Source organism: Castor canadensis, chromosome 15, assembly GCF_047511655.1.
Source record: "Castor canadensis chromosome 15, mCasCan1.hap1v2, whole genome shotgun sequence".
NCBI lineage: Eukaryota > Metazoa > Chordata > Mammalia > Rodentia > Castoridae > Castor > Castor canadensis.
The window spans coordinates 30,180,953-30,200,906 of NC_133400.1; the positions used below are offsets into that span (position 1 = coordinate 30,180,953).

Below are 19,954 nucleotides of genomic sequence, written 5' to 3' on the forward strand. Positions count from 1 at the left end.
ACCTCTGGGTCAATGCACAGTGACTGGGCCGTGGAACCCCTGAACTACCCAGTTTTGAGAGGAAGGAGGTGGAGAGGAATAGAGGGAAATAGGCTGAGGAGTGGAGAAATCCAAAATTGGAGAAATGGAGGATGTCACAGCGAGGCTTTGGGATCATTTGGTCCAACTCTCTTGTTTGCTGCATGGAGAAAGTGGGGAAGGAGGCAAGTTCGAGGAGTCATGGAGTAGAGAAATGGTCACAACAGTGGTTTAGGGGACCAGATTTTGAAAGCTAGTGTGTCAACTTTCACAATGCCCACTCCATTTACATGCTGAGCCAGAGGGGAGTGGGGAGTTTTAGCCCCACACCTTGGGGGGGTGGCTTTTGTTCTCTCTCCCTGTCCCCAGAACAACTTCCTCTTGGTGCACTTTACATTCTACTTCTCCCTTTGGGACTTTGACAAGTAAAAACCCAGTCTTGCTAGCTTGCAGCCACTGGCTTGGGCTGGGTGGAAGGTTAAATTGCAGCCAGAGAGGTACCTAGTGGGACAGAATCCTAGATTTAAAAAAAAATGGGGGGGGGTTGATTTCAGGCAGGAAGGAAAAATAAAATAAAGAGGCAAGACTTGACGTGTCCTGCAAAACCGAGCCCTTGGCTCCAGCACACATGTCAGGCAGCTTGACTTCTTCATAGAGTGCTGAGTTTTGTGTGAGCAGATGCATTTAGTTTTCCTATGAGGAATCAATGATTAAATTATCAGAAACCAAGCTAAAAACCAGGCTGCCTGCATATTCTTCCACAGGTCCCCTGGGTCACCCCGGCACCTCCTGCTTAAGAGGTGCAGGCTTTATCTCTGAAGCTTTAGTTTAAATGTCCAACACATCTTATTAATGAAAGTAATAAGCTGTTGTTTATTATATGTCATAATGGGGAATATGACTATTTAATATAAATCTGACATTTAAATTCCACTTAGTTCTGAGATGTGGACGATATCGAGGCATAAATCTTCACCCTGGAGGGAAAACTCCCCGGGTCTGCATTTTAAGGCATTGAAGTTTTCAAAGTAATCAGGTTCCCTTTTCTTCCTTTCTTTCTTTTTTTTTTTTTTCTAGGGGAACCAAATTGTGAAGACATCTGTTCTGTTATTAATTTCACATAAATCTTAAGCTCCTCAAGGCCAGAAATGAGGCCTCACTCACGTCGAATTAATGAAACATGATTGTAAGTCCCTCGCATGGAAATGCTGTCGCTGCTCTGAGCTGCTTAGAAGCACCAAGTAATCTCAGAAACTGCCAGGGGACAGCCGCTTGGAATGTGCCCTCCCCTCCCCCCGCCACCCAAAAACAATATCTGAAAATATCACAACACTAACTATATCCTGGAAGATTAATAGCAGATGAAAATTTCTGGGAAATGAATCAGACTTTCTCAGTAAAGGATACAAACATCTCAGGCAAAGGCAGATTGCACAATCCAAAAGCTCTTTGGATACAGTTTAATAACTGCTGCAGGCAGCCTGTGATACAGCCATGGGGGGTGGCGGCGCAGGGATTTCTTGCAAAAATCTCTTTGTGGGACATGTTGGAGAGTGTGCTGCATGTGACGTGTGACATAAATTTAAAACTGCAAACCTTGACTGGCCGAAGCACGGTGCTCGTGTTGGGTTTGTGGGAGAAGGTGTGTGTGCATGCATACATGTACAAATTTATGTGCAGATGTGTATGAACGTATGGATATCCACGTATGAGTGTGTCTGTGGGTGAGGAGAAAATTCGTGTGTTGCCAGTTTGTGTTTCTGTGTATGAGTGTGTTTGTGTGACAGTGTGTTTGAACATGGGTGAGTTTGTGTGTGAAAATGTGTGATTTTGTGGATGTGAGTGTGTATGAAGGTGTGTGTGTGTTTACACAGGCACACAAAGAAGATCTCTCAGGACAGACATGAATAACTCAGTTGGAAATGGATCTTAAACAGTAGCTCAGTACCATCCTATGTCCCTCAGAGCCATTCTTGAAAAGAATTTGCTCTTGAGGTTTTGGGTGCAGGGGGCATGAGTTTTCTGTCAGATAACTGAGAATGCCAGCAGGAAGACTGTCTGGAGGGAGGCCTGGGAGGGGGAGCCTGAGATTTCTCAGTCAAACTTCCAAGTGTTATTTTTGGTCTTCCGCTGAGCTGGGACCCCAAAAAGAATCTGCATATGATATTTACATCTCAAATCTTCAGAGCCTCATTAGCTTTGATAGTTATTTATTTATTTATTTGCAAAAAGGAATTTAAATCAAAGAGAGGCGCAAAAGCAAAACCTTTGAATGTAGTGCAAAATTAATTCAATCAGGCAGTCATGGGCAGGATAGAATACAATAGATGTCAGAGAAAAGACAATGAAACTAATTAGACTCTGATGGGAAAAATTCTTCCTCATTTGGTGATCATGCTCTGGTGACTAATAAGTCACAACTATTGGTATTTGGAGAACATAATTGTAACCCCTGTTGTTTTAGAAGCTTCCTTCTTCATTTCCTTAGATTGTGACCTTCCAAAGTAAGCCAATCAGATTATTAGATGTTGTATTTTATTCTGTTTGGGAGAACAGTTTAGTCTCTACCAGCAACTGGCTAGTTTTCATCAACCATCCCCAAATTAATGCACAGAATTAGCAGACAAAGACGCATCCAAATGCAAGAGATACTGAACTCCAACAGTTTGCAGGCACCCAAATGGTAGAACTAATCTGCGTATATGAAGAGATGCCATCCCAGCTACATTTTTGCCTATGGATATTTTGAGGCTTTGTTTCATGATCCATGCTTTGTAGATCTATGAAAAGCATTTCCATCCATCCCGGTGAAAAACACTTGACCATCAATATAAGAAAGACTTTCAGCTTTGCCTAGCATATGATAGCATCAAGGAGTCTGGCTCTCTTGCTGGAAGCTCTTTTGAATGAAATGATCAGTTAGTATTTATGCTTTTTGTCCTTTTATATTATGCAATAGCACAAATGTACAACTTGTCCAGTGAGAATTTAATGCATACCCATACTGTTGCAAATTTTTCAAGTTGGCCACATGTGTCTTTGGCAAGTCCCAGGTCTCCTTTTAGGTTCTTTTAGATTCTCCTTTTTACCACCACCCTAGCCTAGTGCTGAAGGCTCTTGGGATGACCCTGGGTCATAGCTGGCTTAAAGAGAGTAGGCTTTGAGAAATACCTTGATAAGCCTTCCTCCAGTCTTTAAAGATGGCTAAAACGCTAATGGTGGAATTTCAGGCTCTGTGGCAGTTGGATGAAAGACATTTTTGAGCAAAAGATCTTTCCAATGGTCTTCAAAGCTCCAACACATAGAGGTAGCCTTGTTTAGATAAGTCAGTAAAATATGCCAGATTTCAGTTACCCTATGTAATGTAGAAGGAAATAAACTAGAACGAGAATGAACTTTAAGATTTCTTAAAGCCTGGATAATTAGTGCTTGCAACCTATATACAGAAAGAGAGATGGTAGGAGGAGTGGGCTTTGCTGTGTACAAAGGAAATCAAAGCTATCCCTTATAAGTAGCATATGGATTCATTCATTCATTCAGTGTGTGTGTCTGTGTGTGTGTGTGTGTGTGTGAAAGAAAGAGAGAAGAAAGAAGAGGAGGACAGGGGAGGGAAGGAGAGGGAAGAGGAGAAATCTGAGTCATGTCCAGTGTCAGAGTTCTTCCCCATCATTTCACTCAGGCCTTTCAGCAATCTTTTGAGGTGGGCTTTTCCAATAGGAGTAACAGAACTTTTATTTAAATATCAATAATCCACAGATACTAACCAATCAGAAAAGATGCCAAAAGAACACGGAACGGGGTCCTGGATACCCTTGGCTAGGCTAGGTATTCATCACTGGAGGAAGAAAAGTGGAGGGTTAGGGAAGGTAGGAGAGGATATAAGGAGTCTGGTTAGAATGAAGCTCGGGAAACTATTTGTCAGTGACCCCAGAAATGCTTTCATTTGAAATGAGTATTATAGGTTGTACCATTTGATTTAGCTGACATCAGCTCTGGTTTTCAGCCACTCTATTCTGCAGAGGACAAACATGAGGCTCTGGGAAGCCAATCCACCAGAAAGTGACAGGTCTGACTTGCGAGCCACTTTAATTCTTGTTCGTTTATTTGTTTTTGGTGGTACTGGAGTTTGAGTTCAGGCCATCCCACTTTCTAGGCAGGAGCTCTACTACTTGAGCCATGCCTCTAGCCCTTTTTGCTCTATTTATTTTTGAGACAGGGTCTTTCAGGACAGTCTGGACCACAATCATCCTACTTATGCTTCCCATCATAGTTGGGATGACAGGCATGTGCCACCATGCCTAGCTATTGGATGGGAGTCTCACAAACTTTTTGTCTGGGCTGGTTTCAACCACAAATCTCCTGATTTCAGCCTTCTGAGTAGCTAGGATTATAGGAGTGATCCTAGATTGAATCTAAAATCATAGGATGCCAGCTTCTGCACCCAGCTTCTACTTGAATTCTTTGAGACTCCAAAGTTCATGTTCCAGAATCCATTTGAATTGGGGGAGAAGTGCCAGATTTAGCAGGTAAAAATACAAGACATTCATTCACATTTGAACTTCAGATAAACAACACATAATGCATTCATGAATTTTTAACATATTGCATGGGACATGCTCATGTTAAAAAAAACACCGTTAATGGAAGAGTGATAAAGGAGAATGTTGCAGAAGGTGAATTTCAAGTATGATATATTTGATATATATAAGAACTTTTATAAATGCCACAATATACCACCCAGCACAATTAAAAAAAAATAGTTTCTCCCCACTTCTGCTCTCAAAGAACAAAATCCTTTTTTATTTGAAATGCTAACATAACTGGGTATCTTCTATTTTACCCTGTGCAGTGGGGAGTGGTGGGGATGTCACAGAAATACTAAGACATTTGAAAACCAAGACTTTTCAGGCTGGGCATAGGTGGCTACACCTGTATTCCTAGCTACTCAGGAGTGGAGATCAGAAGGATCATAGTTCAGAGCCAGACCGGGCAAATAGTTTGAGAGACCCTGTCTCAAAAATACTCAACACACACACAAAAAGGAGCTGGCGGAGTGACTCAAGAGATAGAGTGCCTGCCTATCAAGCATAAGGCCCTGAATTCAAACTCCAGTACCACCAAAAGAAAAGACTTTTCAAACTGTAGAAATACTTTGTTTTCTACAAACCCTCCCCCAAAGCCAATGATCTCAGCCACAGTTTGAATACTTCTAACCTCACCCTCCGTAGCTTCTTGAATCTAAAATCATAGAATGCCAGGATGGAGGTCATCTAAGCCAACCCCTGCTTCAGTGTCCCCCTCTTCCTGTCCTCTCTTCATATGAGAAAGCCGCCGAACCAGGACACTGACATTGTGGCTGGGTTTTGAAGCTGGGGGATATAGCCCATAAGGCATGCCCTCTCTCTGAAGCACATGGAAACGATTCCCTTCCTGAAAGCCTTCATGGTTAGCCTGCGCAAGTCTCCTGGCTTTTCAGCTTCAGTTATAATTTCTATAGTGCCCCTAGCTCAGCCCAGATGGTCTTTATTAGAACACATTGCTTTTGAAAAGCAAACTGCATCTTAATTAAAGGCCATCCAAACCCTGTTTGTAAATGAGAAAAATTAAGCAACTACTATGAACGGAACAATGTGTTACTTCTGTTGGTTAGAATCCCGCTGTCTGCACACGTCATGGGTCTCCTGGGTTTCATGCTGTCCCCGTGTTTGCATCTGAGTGCTTTATTGCACAACAAATGTAAATGAGCCAGGAGGCCAAGAAGAATAGCTGAAGTAGCTTTCAGAGCAAAAGGGGTCTCTCTTCTACTGTAATTGCTTCCTCTCACAGGCTGTTGCCCAAACATAATGCCTGGGCTGGGGGCTCAGTGAAGGTTGGTTAATGTCCCAAAATAGCCCAGTATCCTTGCTAATGGGTCAGTTTCTAGGGTCAGGTGGAAGCTGGGAGAATCTGGCCTTTGCCTCACCTGTGCACCAAGAATGAAATAAGCAGGTGGAGAACAGGTTATTTCAAAGATTGTTACAGAATAAAGTTTTCACATGCATAAAATAAAAAGTAGAATTTTCTTTCTCTGGAGTGGAGGTTCTTAACCTGGCTCCATGGAGCAGAAACGTTTACCCCCAAAGATTCCATCAAAGAATTCAGTTAGATGGGAAAAGTTCTATGTTTTACTTCTGCTGACTTCTAACTGAAAGATAGCAATTCCTTTGATTCTGAATATAAGTAACACATCACAATCACTATATTTGACTTTGCCCTCCACAGAAATCATAGACATTTTTGATTCATATCATAGCTGATATGGGATATCGTGAAACTGATTCATTACTATCTGGAAATTATGATGCATATTAAGCCTACCTCTGTATCTTATTAGCATATATGGTACTATATCCATTTTTAAAATTATTTAGATAACTGTTCTTTTATATCATTTGTTTTGTAAACCTACTTTTTACTTTATGCATGTGAAAACATTATTCTGTAACAATCTTTGAAGGTGTTATGCTAAGTGGAATAAGTCAAACAGAAAAGAGCAAATATTGCACGATTCTACTATGTGAGGTCCATGAAGCAGCCGAGTACATAGACAGCAAGTAGAATTGTGGTCCCAGGAGAGGGGGAGGAAGGAATGGTGAGTTATTATTTAATGGGGACAGAGCTTCAGGATGGGAAGGTGAAAAGAGCTCTAGAGATAGATGTGATGGTTGCACAATAACGGGAATTTTCTTACTGCCACTGAACTGTACACTTAAAAATGGCTAAAGTGGAAAAATTTATCACATTAAAAAAAATCCACAGGAACAATGCAGATGTTTTTATCTCACATTTTAAAACCACATTATTCTGTGAAAGTGTTCATAGGCTTTATGAGAGGGGTCTGTGGCATAAACCAGGCTAAGACCCCCGATTCTAGGAGAGTTGCCACTCTGATGCATTGTACACCTGTCCAGGTCTTTTCTGCCTGGAGGAATCTGCCTCTCTCTTCAGGGACCAGCTCAAATGCACTGTGGCCCATTCTGTCTCCAGGTCTAGACTGGGATATAGTCTTGACACCCCTCTTGGCATCCTACTAGTATTTCAGTTGACCTTGCTGCTTGCTGAGAGCCCAAGGTCTCACTCTCTATTTAGTTAAAGGGCTACTTGGCAAGTGTCTTAAGAAGTGTTTAAGTCATATTCATGATGCTATAGGAAACTTGCTACATGAGTCACTATGACTTAATGCTCTGCCCATGGACCTGGTTCACTTTCTCACATGTCGTGAGACATTTCAGGATCCTGCTGATCCTTTGGAATCATAGGAAGTCAGTGCATCAGGAACAGCATTTGTCAGACTAGGAACTGAGACCCAGAAAGGTCAAGAGAACTTGTCTGACCCCAGAGAACTTTTGTCTGGAACATCTTCCCACAGTGACATCCCTAGGAGAAGCCCAGGGCTGCGTTCCACAAAGACCACTTCTCTTTGAGGAATCTGGCTTTGAACCTAATATAGAAAAATGGGGAACTAGCCAAATAAAAGCTGTCAGGTTCTCAGAATTGAAAGGCTCAGTCTAGCTGTGTCCCCTGTTTTGAACGACAGAGGTCATGTAGCAGAGCTGAAGTCACATCCTCCTGTCCCCTGGTGTCTTGGGAAACAGTCTGTTATCTCAACACATCTTTGCAGCAACCTTAAGCAACTGATACTACTACGATTCTTGCTGTCTCATTTGGTGGGTGGAGAGAAGTTGCCCCATTAATCCAAAGTGGCACAGCTACCAAGGGCACCCCTGCTTTCATTGACTCCAGAACAGGAGCTCCTGTCCCAACCACAGTGGTATCCCGTTCTGTAGCTCAAATCTGCCCAGGGAAAAAATAAACGTTTTATAGCATTGTGTGACCCCTATGAGCTTGCAAGGCCAGATGTCCAGACAAGCACAGACTTCCCTGGATGGAGTACCAAGGTAAGATGGATTGGGGACCTGCAGCCTCCTTACGTCACACAGTGCCTTCAGGCAATGCTCGACCAATCTTGACTCTGAATAAAGATGACATTGACAGAGTAAAGAAGGAGTGGGTAGGAGAAGAAGAACTGAAGCAAGTGATGGAGAGGAGCCTCAGTGACCTCATTTGGAAGATGGGCTCAATAAAGCCTACTTCATGACATGGTTGCTGAGAGGATTTGAACACACTTCCCCCCATGCATACACATAAACACACATGCATGTCTGTATGCCTTTTAAAGTAAAAATAGGGAATGTGTAGCCAAGGTCTGTGCCAACATGAAAATGGGCAAATGGGACAAATAAGGCGCAGGCAGTTAATGTCCCCTGACCATCAAGACAACCTCACCAGAAGCTCAAGAGTTATCATTTGACATTTACCAGGATGTCCTGGCGCACTTTAAACAGCCTGTAATTCCATCGTCAGAGCCTTTTGTCTTTGAGCAGAGCATTATCCTCTCTCCTTGCTTCTCCAGAAATGGGCCAGAGCTGATTCAGGGCAGACATACGCATTCCAGGAGCTGTCTTTCTGCAGCTATCTTGAGAAGTGGAAGGGAGGCTGGGAAAGGCTGAGACTTAGCACCCGGAGCTGCCTCTCCTCACATGGCGCTTCGCACATGCCTGACAGGGTAAAAGGAGGCGTGCCAAAGCCCACAGATAAAAGAAGGCAAAGCCCATCACTCCTGTGACGCATGACTGTGCGTCAGCTTCCTCCGCGCTGGCCTCTTCTCTCCTGTGGGCGGAAAGGCAAGGCTGATGGAGGCCCGATTGCAGTCCAGCCCGGATGCTTCTCATCGCCTGAAACCGCTTTGGGCTCCCTTGAGCTCAGCACATCTGGCAACCTGGTGAGCTTTTGCTTAAGGAACAGGGAAAACACAAACACAGACACGCGCATGGGCGCATGGGTGCATGTGAGTGATAAATGCACGTGAGATGGAGCTGGAAACAGAATTTGTTCTGTGGCTCTGAACAATGCGCCCTCCCCCTGGGCCTCAGTTTCCTTGACTGTCAAATTGTGGAGGGGTGTCAAGGCTAGCTGATGGCTAAGAACTCTTCTGGTTCTTACAACAAACTCTTCCAATAAAAATACAGATGCAAAGGAAATGCATTGAGAAATACTTGAGAATATTATTGCAAAGAAAACCCAGTTTCTACAGGGCCAAATGATAATATAGTAAGAGAAATTGGACTAGGTAGCATGTGGTCAATTATGAACCAAGAGATGGAGATATGGAAATTTCAGAACCATAGTTATTTGCTCCAAATCAATGAGCTTAATCTGAATGTATAGATCAAATTTCAAACACTCGTGGCCTTGTTTCTTTTGTACCATATGGTGTTTTTTAAAACTAAGCAAACATTTATAGCAGAAGATTTCTGGTGAAATTCCCAATATAACATGTCTCTAGAAAAATCTGTGCATATGACAACAAACTGGTATTCTGCTCATCCTAGTCTCTACTAGGTGACATTATTCTTTTTTCTCACTTGCTCAGCACAGATGTTTGAATTTGAGACTGCTTTATGCAGAAAATGTCTGGATATCCAAGGTAACAAGGGAAGTGGCCCTGCTAGAAGTGTCACTGTCCTGCCAGGAGACTGACATGAACCATTGACAGTCACCCTACCTGGACTCATTGGCTTTGCCAAGGCCCAATGCCTTGCTTCTCAGCCCTTGTGGAAGCGGCTGCCCAGCCACTTTGGAGCCAAGCATCAGCCAGCCAGGGCTGGGGCTCATATGCTCTGCAGAAACGTCCCAACCTCCCATTTGATCTGGGTTTCCTGTCGAACCTCCCCAGCACCTACTGCCAACTTGTGGCTTTTCATTTTCTGCTGCCCCGGGCCTTTTTCCGACGTGTGAAATTGCTTTCTCTTTCTTTCTGAAGTGAGTCTCCGTGCTCAGAGAAAGCCTCCATGCTGGCTTGAGACTTTCCAGAAAGGCTTTTCCCTCTGGAACTTTCAAGACCTCGCCTACCTAGCACCACTTCACTCTCTTCATCTTGCTGTGCCCCAGCAAGCAAGGGACATAGCCAGAGGAGGCTTCTAGAAACTGGAACATCCGAGCCTGGCCGTGGTTCTTCAGCTAAAAATGACAGGAAAGCCATGTAAGGAAGAGAGAAGCCTGTGGCAGCTGCAGAGGTAGGGAGGTGGTAGGCATCTTGGGGAGGATTTGGTGGGCAGGAAGACAGAATGCCTGTGAATGTATGTTTTGGGATTGTTAATAAGGATGGTGAGGAAGGACAGACTGGGCACAGAGAGCAAAGGGCTGTGAATGCCCAGCTCTACTTTGTCCCCAGGTCAGTGGGAGGATTGGAGGCTTAAAGCTGAGAATGACACAGTTAGATCTGGGTTTTGCCAACAGCAATGGACTGATTGAGAAGACAAATGAGAAAGGAGGAGCAGAGCGAAGACAACCACAAAAGTCCACACAGGAGACAAAAGGTTGAAATGAGTGGTGGCGAAGTGGTTGAGGTGGTGGCAAGGAGAGGCTGATTGTGTAGTGAGAGAAAGAGGTGCAGTTAAAGCTGGTGCCCAAATGTCTCTAGTAAGAGAGAGGAGGGGGAGCTCAGGTGAAAGACCAATGAGTCTGAGTTTACACTTAGATAAGTCATTAATATACAAAGCAGAGGAACATCGTTGAACTTTGTGTCTCTGTATACTCTACAAACAATTTATAGGTGCATAGGCATGCTTTCAAGCATGATTGGTGTCAATTGGTGTACAGAGCATCAAGTACAGGTGTATTTGGCATCATGGAAGAATCATTGTCTTTCTGCCCTTGTTGTCTGGGAGAATCCCATTGAGTCTTTGAGACCTGGCTGGAATATCACCCCCTCCAGGCAGAACTACCAACTTCTCCCCTGTTCCCCCATGTTTCTATCTGTGAGCAGCCCTTATCCTGTGGACTGGAGTTCTAGGATCTGTCTTTCTTTCCCTCAGTGACAGTCACATTGACTTAATCTTTAAGTCCCCTATCTAGCACAGTGTTTAATATATAGAAGTTGTCACTAGAGTAGAAGAATGAATACATAATATTTATAGACTCTTACAGCTTTAGACTCAAGGCACAGGGAACTCCAAGTGTTTGTTTTGGATAATGCAAACACTTTAAGTCCGTCCCTAGAACTTCTCTCCAGCATGGAATTTTCAGGAGCCTCACATCCAGTGTTTACAAAGCATGCATTTTCCCTGTGCAGTTAGTAATAAATTTGAGCTCACATGGAAAGTGAAAGATTTCACAACTGGATCTAAATTTCTTGCTTCTTGTGATACACCAGAAGATCTGGAGGCATTGGACTGGCTTCTGTTCCCAATTTGCCACACTCCCACCATTCCCCAAGACTCTTCCATCAAAACACCAGTATTGTACTTGTGTAATTATTTACTTCCTACACAGAGGAATATTATTATGGCTTTAACAAACATGGAATCGCAATGAGGCTGGAGCAGCTTTGGGGTTTGGAGAAAAATGAAAGAAAACTTTTCTTTTGATAGAAATAACGACTATTCCTATGTGCCATTTTATTTTGCTTTGCTTTCATTTTTGGAGTGGTAGGGATTGAATGCAAGGCTTCAGACATGCTTAGCATGTGCTATACTCCCAGTGCTGTCTTTAAGGTACAAATGACCCCCTACTGCACTCATTTGCATACATCCCCTTCATCATGACTCTGTGCCCAGACACAAGCATCAGGACCCCCCCCAAGAGAGGCAAGAGGACACAGTGGCTGGGAACATGGCCTTTCTCTGTGACCTTGGGAAAGCTTCTTGACCTCTCCCTGCATCTGTTTCCTCATCTATAAAATGGGATATGGATGACACTAATACCTGTCCTGGGGATGGTGGTGATGGAGATTGAATGAAGCAAGAAAGGGAGAGAGCTAATGACAGCAGCTAACACTTAGCATGTCTGCAGAAAACAGGAGCTATTTTTGTCACTGTGGTGATGGGTAACATATTGACTTACTCTCTTGCTAATTCATTTTGAAAACATTTATTGACCAAGAAGGTTGCTGCCTTTGACAAGTGACGAGCCATACATTTTAAAGGTTTCTTGGTCCATGTCAGGGATTCTTAACCCTAGAGGTACTTTGGAAACATCTGGGTTCCTCTGGGACCCACCCAAGACCAATCACCCCAGAAACTCTATCACCATAATGACATCAACTGTGCCAGGTTAAGGCCAGGGTGGGGCACTGTCCTCAAACTAGGGTCATGTCCTACACACATGAATGGGTGCCTTAAATTATGTACCTAGGCACCTCATTTGTTTTACCTGATCCCTGTCCTTCCTTAAACCACAAGAACAGAGACTTCATGATGGCAGGGATTTTTCCCCCTGTGGTTTTACTGCATTAGTCCCCCTATTTACAGGGAATACTTCCCAAGATCCCCAACTGGTCACTTGAAACCACAGTTGGTACTGAATTCCATTCTGTACCTGTAACAACAGCTAGTGTGTAATATGCCCTGAATAAGTATTTATGGAAAGATTGAGAATGTGGGTGCATCCTCCTAGGGTTCAGTCGGCAGTTCTCTCTCTTCTGGTGATGGCTGGTTCTGTTTGGCACAGAGCAGAGGGGTGAGCCCTAGACTTCAGATGGCCAATGTTTCCAGCAGAGACCTTGAAGGTCAGTTGGGATGTTTTTTCCCAAACCAAAGACATCCATGTCTCACCATCACAATGGTTGCTGTTATCTGCATCCCACTTGAACTGTTGTTTATCTGATAGTTTCTTTGTATTAGTTCACGTTTACTTATATACATTTGTCTGACAAAGAAACCTTGTCAGAATCAGTTCTGCAGAGGAAAATCTACTCTCACTTGCTATAATAGAAAGGCAACTATAAAAATAAATACAAAGGAAAGCAGTGAATTTGTGCGATTTAGTCAATTGCTCTTGCCTGCTGAAGGATGTGAGCCTGTGCCCTCCCTTTTAACCATTATGAAGAGAGATTTGGAAATACTGGAGAGGAGTGAAAGACATATTAACCTTGTGTTGACTATTTCTCTTAGAGGGAAATGGAGGCTATAAAAAGAGTCCAAAAATAATTCTTCCCTCCACCCCTGAGTTAGTATGTCATGTCCTTATGTACCAGACAGATCCATCCATATGGTACTAACCATCAGTGGTACTCACCCAACTGTGGGATTCTTCAGCTATTCCAGCCTCCTTATAGGTTTGAAGCCCAAAGAGGAGAAGGATCTACCCAAGGTCTCATCATTTATCTATTCAGGCATTCTTGTGACTTCATGCCTGGTAATATGAACCAAACAGGCCAAACCTCAGCCATCCTGAAGCTATCATCCCAAGGTCAGAAGATGGTCTGTACCCTATATCCCCCACCTCTTAGTGTCCTTTGTCTGCCCCTTTCCATCTGGCAGAAGATGTTTTCATAGTCCCCCCTTCCCACACACCTTGCCCACATGGATGACTTGGACCCTTAGTGTGACATTAGCATCTTTTCGTTTTAAGAAAGAAGCTACATTTTCATCCCATCCTGGGCTCCACTTCCCTGCAGCATGCATTTCAAGAACACTGCTGATTTCAGCGTCTGGCTTCCAGATCCAGATGTCAAAACAACTACCTTTCATCTCAGGTTTGTAACACAGAAAACCTTCAATATTGGGAACAGATAGCCTGGAAGGTGGGTTCATATCTCTCAGCAAGATTGCTGTAACTTAACTCTCCCCACCCGATCAAGGCTTTCCCTCTGCCTCATAGGTATTTTAATACAAATGTTCCTTTCATTTGACTGATTGAAGGTCTCCAACCTGCAATAAATGAAACATCTGATCCCCTTGAATCCAAATCACTTTTTCTTTGATTTTCTTTTACTTCTATTTCTTCATCCTTTGTTCTATAGCTAGAGTCAAATTTCCCTTTAGAAATTGAAAGAATGTGTGTGGGTTTTTCCTTCCCTTAAAAAAAAAATACAAGCTCTAGTGCAACTGCTACTGGCTCATGGGCTAGAATATTAAGGTGGAGTTCAATGGCAGGCTGTCTCCTGCAATGTGTTTTGCATGTCATTATTCCTCTCAGTGTGGGCAATGACTGTACAAATTAGTCTCTGTGTAACTGGTCACCAAAGCTGGCCTCCCGAGTTAAACCCTGGACTTGAGAGAAAATAAGATGAAAGATCTTTTCCCTTGTTGAAAGAACTAAGTTACCCATGCACAAAGGCCTCCACGTTGGTGTCTGGCTATGAAGTTGAGCACTAAGTATTGAGTGTTCAGTTTCAGGTAACAGTCAGAAGGAAGCTGTCAGTCTCTGGAATGACCAGCTTGTGTGCATCACTCACTTCAAAAGGCAAGCAGGGTCTACAAGAAGCTGGTGAAGCCCTCTGTGTGTTCATTCTCTGCTTGTGCCCTAAGTCCACTCTTAGCTGGAATGTTGGCCCACTCTATGGTCTTAACCTTACATCAAGGGTGGCTTGCATCACAGGGAATAGTGTTGACCTCTCCTCCTTCTTGAACTGGTAGAAAGGTTTGCCCCTTTTGGGTGGTTGGGTCAATGTCATGAGGTGTGTTAGTCGGTTTTCCATCTCTGTGACAGAGTGCCTGAGAAAATAATTTAAAAGGAGGAAGGATTTATTTTGGTTCATGGTGTCAGAGGTTTCAGCCCATAGCTGTCTGGCTCCTTCCTTTAGGCCTGCAGTGAGGCAAAAACAGCATGGTGGAAGAGAAGGGAGGAAGAAAGCTCTTCACCTAATGATAGCCAGGAAGCAGAGAAAGATAAGCAGGAAGGGGCCAGGGACAAGATATACCCTTCAAAGTCATATCCCAGAGACCTACTTCTTCCCTCTAGGCTCCATCTCCTAATAACTCATTCATCTATGAACTCATTCATAGATTAATCCGCTGATGAGGTTAGTGCCATCATGGTCTAATCACCTCTCCATAGCACCACCAGCGGGGACCAGGCCTTCAACACATGAGGTTGTGAGGACACTTTGCATCCAAACTATAATAGAAGAGCATCACAGGAACCATACTCTGCTACAGTCTGAATGTTTGTGTCCTCCCACATTCATCTTTGAAACTTAATCTCCAATGTGGTAGTATCAAGAGGAGGGGCCAGCAAGAGGTGAATAGTCACCAAGGCCCCTATAAAAGAGACCTTAGTTAGCTTGTTTTCCTTTTCCATCATGTTGAGGTTTCAGTAAGAGGCACCCATCTATGAGAGGCCCTCACCAGACACCAAATCTGCCTGAGCCTTGATCTTGGACTTTCAAGCCTTGAGAACTGCAAGAAATTAACTTTTGTGGTTTTATAAGTTGCCTAGTCTATGATATTTTGATCTAGAAGCTTGAACAAAGGCACACTTCTTAACCTTTGACTTGCCACTGCCCACTGCCATCCAGTCTTCCTGAGTCTGTGCACGGTCCTTAGCCTCAAGAAACTTTTTTTTTTTGAGGTACTTGAGTTTGAACTCAGAGCCTACACCTTGAGCCACTCTGCCAGCCCTTTTTTGTGTTAGGTATTTTTTTGAGATAGGGTCTCGTGGACTATTTGTCTGGGGCTGGCTTTGAACAGAGATCCTCCTGATCTCTGCCTCCTGAATAGCTAGGACTACAGGCATGAGCCACCAGCACCTGGCCTCAAGAAATTCTTCACTGATAATCTCTTGACCCTTGCCTCTCATTTCCTTACCCATGGTTGGTAGTCACCGTCTCAGATGGCCCATAAGTAACCCTGCCTCCTGGTAGCCACATTCTGCATAGTCCTTCCCCACATTGTACCAGCGTTGACTTTGTGACCGAAAAGAAAATGGTAGAAGTGATAAGAGTGTTTCTTTTGAGAATGAGATATAAAAGGCTCAGGTTCCATCTTGGATGACTGTGTGTGCTTTGGTTCTTTCTCTCTTTCTCTTTCCCTTACTCCCTCCCTTGAATCTCTGTCTCTCTCTCTCTCTTTTTTTTCTTCAGTACTGGGGCTTGAACTCAGGGCCTTCACCTTGAGCCACTCTGCCAGCCCTTTCTGTGATGGGTAGTTTTGAGATAAGGTCTCTCGAACTATTTCCCCAGGCTGGCTTCGAACCATGATCTGCCTTCTGAGTAGCTAGGATTACAGGTATGAGCCACTGGCACCTGGCTTCTTCCCTTGAATCTCTTGTTTGGTGGAAAGCAAGCTATGTTGTGAGCAGCTTGATGGAGAGATTCACATGACAAGGAACTAAAAAACCTCGAGTAAACAGAGGCCCCTAGCCAACAACCATTGAGTAAGCTTGGATGTGGAATCTCTAGCTCCAACTGAGCTTTTAGATGACTTCAACCCCAAATAAAAGTTTGACTGTAGCCTTGTTCTAGATACAGCACCACCCAGCTAAGTTGCTTCTAGATCCTGACCCTCAGAAACTGCATGAGTTAATGTGTTTGTTGTTGTAAGCTGTTAAATTTGAGAGTACGTTGTTGTGTAGTGATAGTTAAGACTTCATGGGAACTCATCCCAGTCTCTCTGAGGAGACTCTGGTTAGCTTTCTCAAGCTGCGTGGCAGTAAGTGCTTGTTGTTGATATGTATTTTCCATTTTTTCTTCATAAGAAAGATCCTTAGCTTTCAAATAGGTACTTGGTTACCTGTAAGAAACATAACTGCCCAGCTTCCCTTGCAGTTAGCTGTGACCATGTGACTATATTCTAGTCAGTGGGCATATGTGGAAGTGGGGTGTGCAACTCATGCTAAGTGCCTACACCAGGAGATGAACCTTCCTTTCCATCTTCCTCCGTTTTGTAGACTGGAATTGGTCATCCACAAAAGCTGGTGCTCTAGCATCCATCTTGAACCACGCAGTGATGAAGAGTAACAAGGTAGAGCATGGGTCCCTGACACTGAGGAGCACCAGTTTGAGTGTAACCCCATGCCCCAAACCTAGGCCTCTCTTTGCCCTACAGGCTGCTCTAGTTTGACTGGGTCCCTGAAGTTCATGTGCTGGAACCTTAATCTGCACATTCATATGTTGATGGAATTTGGAGCTGGACCCTTTCTGGTCACGAGGGTGGGAACCATGATGGCATAATGCTTTTATAAATAACAGGGAGAGAAGCTCCATTTGGCACACCTGCTTTGTCTCTCCATGTGATGTGATGTCCAGTGCTGTGTTGTGATGCCATGCTCTTGGACTTCCCAAACTCCAGGAAGAACTTCTCTTCTTTATAAATTATTCAATCTCAGGCATTTTGTGATAGCAGTAGAGAATCGACCAAGATAAAGCCTGAGCCTCCCCTTAGAAGCCTCCTGCTTTTCATAGCCTTTCCCAACCCAGCAGGGATTCCCACAGAGACGTACATCTCTTTGTCCCAAGTGCTGCTGGGGGAGGGAGCTTAATGTGCTCAGAAAGACCCAGTTCAAATCTTGGATCTGCCTCTCAGAAGCTGTGTGGCCGTGGGCAATCTATTTAGCTCTTTTTGCCTCAGTTTTTTATCTATAAAATGGAAATGATAGCAGTGATCACCAGTGGGATCAGGCTAAGGCAACAAGAAACGTAAGCAGAAACACCTAATGGAGCCTTAGGGCACCTCTCTTTCTGCCCCAGGTCCCAGTTGTCAGTGCCCTCGCCAGTTGTTTTCATGTGAATTAAATGAGCCAATACAGGTAGACTGTTTGAACTTTGGCCATGCCAAGCTTGTAGAAAGTCCTGGGCCAGTGTTAGAATCTAGAATTCTGCCATGGACTGAATGTTTGTGCTCTTCCCTGGAGGCAGGTGTTCAGGTACTTAGGTCATGAAGGTGGCACCCCTGTGATGAGTTTAGCATCCTGTGAGAAGAAGCTCCAGAGGGATGATTGTTTCTCTGCCATGTGAGGTGGCAATAAGAAAGCGGCCATCTGCAAACCAGGAAGAGAGTCCTCACCCAAAGCTGTATCCACTGCTGCTAAATCTTGGTCTTCCCAGACTCTGGAACTGTGAGAAATAAATTTCTGTTGTTTAAACCACTAGTTTACAGTGTTTCTTTTACTGCCATCCAAACTAACTAAGACTCCCACAAGGGCCCAAGTAGCTGCTAGGAAGCTTGCTTCTCTCTGACAAGTGCTGGTGCTCCTACTGAGGTGTTCTCTCTTCATATGAACCCAGACACCCCCATTAGAGCAGCATCCTCTCTGAATGGTGGTTCTCAGGTCCATCATCCCTGCTCCATTCTTCCCAGGTGATCACTCTGTACCCACACATCCAGATCTCTGGGGTTCCCAGGTTGGGAACTGGGGTCTTTCCCATGATAATTCCATCATGCTGCATGGTAGCTGGTGAAAGTGGGGTGACTCAGGGGAGGGAGGGGACACTGACTAGCTGCAGGAGCAGCAGCAAATTAAATGTACCAACCTGCAATTCAGCAATCTGTGCTGAGGACCCGCTCTGTGCCAAAGCCCGACAAGGGGTAGCCCTTGGTGGCTCACACCTTGGTGAGAGGTCAAACACGAGAGTGGTTTCTTCTTTTTTTTGGAGGTGGTACTGGGGTTTGAACTTAGGGCTTCATGCTCACTAGGCAGATGCTCTGCCACTTGAGCCACATGGCTGTTTTAAGATGGATATCAAAGGGTTTTATCCTGAAAGAGTTTGGATCTTAAAATCAGGCAGTATTGGGCTGGAAGGCTGGCTTCACTCACAGTATTCTTGAGCAAGTCAATTAACTCTCCTCCATCTGTAAAATAATGACAATTCGAGTTGTTGGGATTTTAAGATTTAAATATAATGCTATAAAGGATTCAACTAAGAGAAGGACCTAATGGATCTGTGTAATTTTCTTCTCTGGAAAGAAAAAGCTACTGCTATTTTTTCCATTTCTTGTCTCTATTTCATCCTAAATATATTTTGGTGGTGAGTGAAGGCAAGAAGGTGTTGTGAAGACACAAGGCTCTGATCCTCAGTCAGTACTTTTGAATGTCCCAGAGCTGCTGCTTCTACAGAATGAGCCATGTGTGATTTAGATAAAAGTCTCAAGGAGCCTCACATTAGCTCCCATATCACTGCAATAAGAAGTTGGAGAGGCTGGGTTCAGTGGCTCACACCTGTAATCCCAGCTACTTAGGGAGGTAGAGATCGGGAAGATTGTGGTTTGAAGGCAACCAAGGCAAAAGAAATTAGTGAGACCCCTATCTCAACAAATAAGCCTGGCATGGTGACATGCACCTGTCATCCCAGGTGAAGGGACAGGCTGGAGGATCATGGTCTAAGCTGGCCCAGGCAAAAATGTGAGACCCCCTGTGAAAAAATAACTAAAGCCAAAAGGGAAGTAGATGTGGCTCAAGGGGTAGAGTGCCTGCCTAGCAAGCATGAGGGCATGAGTTCAAATCCAGTATACCACAAAGAAGTTGGTGGGGAGAGAGAGAAAGAGAGAGAAGGGAGGGCAGAGGTGATTAACCAACTGGTTCTTCCCTGGGGACTTAAATGCCACCATCACTTTTCGTGTGCCCGTTCCTGGATGTTACACACTGTTGGCACATGTCACAAACATGCAAGTTGAACAGGTCTCAAGGTATTTTCAGACCTGGTGCTTCTGCTGGTGAAAGCAATTGACTGCTGGCTGCATCCTGGCTCCAGCATTCAAAATTCCCAGCTTAGATATTGGGGGTGCTCCGTGTTCCCATCTGAATGGGACCTCCCTTAGCCAGGGAGGGCCTGGCTTGGCCTCAGAGTCCCCTGTTCATACACCCCTTAGGAGCTCAGCCCGGGGCTGTGTTGGGGTCTTTCTGAGCTCTTGAACATGTCCTGTCGTCAGTTTTAAAGGGTCTCTTTGTCCCCAACATTCTCAAACAACAGTCTGCTCTCTTCCTCCTTCGTTTTCATCTCTGGATTCGTTTTCAGTGTGATTGGAAACCTGCAGCTGTGGGCTTGCACCAGAGGCGAGGCGAGCCCTTCTCATGTCCTCTTGCCTGTGACTCACAGAAAGGGGGACAGCAAAAGGCCCTTCCCAGCTCCCTAGGTGCTTAGACCCTCCCATGTATAATGTGGAGAGGAAACTGGAGC

At 44.3% G+C, this 19,954-nt stretch overlaps 1 long non-coding RNA gene across 1 annotated transcript; it reads left to right on the forward strand.

Moving 5' to 3' along the window:
• Positions 1 to 8,563: 8,563 nt before the first annotated feature.
• LOC141417191 (uncharacterized) lies at positions 8,564 to 17,917 on the forward strand. Its single transcript, XR_012441780.1, has 5 exons — positions 8,564 to 8,839; positions 9,881 to 10,133; positions 13,471 to 13,594; positions 16,729 to 16,802; positions 17,692 to 17,917. It is a non-coding gene; the product is annotated as an uncharacterized lncRNA (long non-coding RNA).
• Positions 17,918 to 19,954: the final 2,037 nt, after the last annotated feature.